This window comes from Branchiostoma floridae, unplaced genomic scaffold (genome assembly GCF_000003815.2).
Source record: "Branchiostoma floridae strain S238N-H82 unplaced genomic scaffold, Bfl_VNyyK Sc7u5tJ_1320, whole genome shotgun sequence".
In the NCBI taxonomy this organism is placed as follows: domain Eukaryota; kingdom Metazoa; phylum Chordata; class Leptocardii; order Amphioxiformes; family Branchiostomatidae; genus Branchiostoma; species Branchiostoma floridae.
In genome coordinates this window covers 80,929-82,977 of record NW_023365698.1, presented here as the reverse complement: position 1 = coordinate 82,977, position 2,049 = coordinate 80,929, and the positions used below count along the sequence as shown (strand labels likewise).

The window sequence follows — 2,049 nt, the reverse complement described above, 5'->3', positions numbered from 1 at the left end:
ACACAAAACTTGGACCATATAGTCATATAAATATAAATTTAATTATTTAATTTAATATAATAATTTAATATATCAAAAAACAGGTAGTGTGCGAAGGTCACATAGCACTGTCTTAGAGTCTCTATTGATTATACATCCTCACACAACATCCATGTATCAACATTAACTTTTGCCTTTTGGTGGCATAACATTGATGAACATAGTCATACAAATATAAATGATGTACAAAACAGATACCACAGGGTACTGGTAACTTCATTTAGTCCTAACACAACATATCCACATAAACTTTTGCCTCTTATGGTGATATAACACTGAGGACCGTAGTCATACAATTATAAACCAATAAAATTAGGGAACTTTATATGGCCCCTACACAACTTACAGTATCTTCATTAACTTTTGCCTCTTTGACAGCACAACACTGAGGTGATTCTTATATCTAACATTACATAAACAAAGGTAATTTGTGACAGACTAATTAGGTTGACAGATGGATCAATCCTAACGAGGTTCAGAAACTGCTCCATATGATGTACCACATCATTGGTAAGTGTTGTTGTCACTTCCACATAGTCTGAATCTTCTTTTCAGTTGGTAGCAGTGGTCCATTTTGTCACCTATGGGCAAGCACAATATTTCAGAATTGACATACATACCCTGCCACAGTAGTCCTACCATCACAAATTATTATACATGTCAATGCCTAGTCATGTCTGCAGAATATTTACTAACACACAAATCTACCTACAAATTACAACAGACTAAGTCCAGCAAAATAGACATTAAAGTACAGCATTTTTACAAATACTAGTAAAAGGAACAACCAAACTCCATACATGCGTGAACCCATCCCCAAAATACTGAAGACTAAAATATCCTTCAAAAAATCATTCAAGTCATCAATTTTGTCGCCACAATGATCTCAGAAGTCACACATTGTGTCAAAATGATATGCAATTGAAAATTACAGATAAAAAACGGCAGGACTCATGCCCATAGCGATCTCCGCAGAACAACGCCCCCCTCCCCACCTTTAGCCATTATCGCTAAAATTGCGGCTTATACCCGTTCAAAAAAGGAGGAAATTTTCTAGAACACCATCAGCCCCAAACCAACAATGTAGAAGCATGGTGGAGACTTTGATTCATTCAAGAAAATTTTTAGATTTGGTTTAACCCGCCGCGAAAGGCAAATAAAATAATTTTTTCTACGAAGAAACAACCCGCAAGTGTGCAAATGTCCGTGCACTAACAATACGGCTGGCTGTCCCCGAGCAAGCAACTGGTCAACTTCAAAAACTCAAAAATTCTTTGCATCGCAAGACAAACAAAGACAAAATGGCGGAATCGACTCACGACACCCCAAACAATCACGGAAAAACAACAAAAACTACGGCAAATTCCATGAAAATAACAAGTTAGACCAGTCAAATCACATGAAAAAATTAAGAAATGGACCGCTTACCCGACGATTTGGCCGCCATTCCGGCCAGAAATTGTTGATTCTCGTGGTTTTTCGCCGATCAAAATTGGCTTCAGCGCTTTCCCCTTCTTTCCACAAGGGTTCTACAAGACGGATATGACGTATTTTGACCTTTGAACTGTTCTCCAAGCAGATATAGAGCCAAAATTCGCATTGAAAATGAACGGAGAGATAGCTTGGCATGGAAGGATCGGGTCCGCGGGAAAATGACGTCATGGCCCGGAGCGCACGCTGATTGGCTGAAGAAAGGTTACTAAATCTAGTTACCTTTCCTACTGAGTGATGACTTACATAATGTAATACTAATCATGCAAATGAACAGCTAAGTACAGATAATCTGCATAATTAATGAGGAAAGTTAAGAAATCCACTGAATTCCATGATAGGACTTTCAAACTTGTTTTCATTGTTTTTGGCTGAAAGGTACTTAAGATAATAATCTACATGGAAAGATGCATTTAATTGTAATCAGTGGCCAATTAACAGAAATAAACTGTTTTCTATATATATATATATTTGTATCTCATTTTGACCTATCTATGCACACAGCTGTTTCACAGATGT

General features: G+C 37.2%; 1 long non-coding RNA gene across 1 annotated transcript; it reads right to left on the bottom strand.

The window, feature by feature from the left end:
* Positions 1 to 244: 244 nt before the first annotated feature.
* On the bottom strand, positions 245 to 1,733 carry LOC118407355. The gene is made up of 2 exons (XR_004830141.1): positions 1,468 to 1,733; positions 245 to 620 (listed from the first exon to the last, which is right to left on the bottom strand). It is a non-coding gene; the product is annotated as an uncharacterized LOC118407355 (long non-coding RNA).
* Between the last annotated feature and the right edge of the window lie 316 nt (positions 1,734 to 2,049).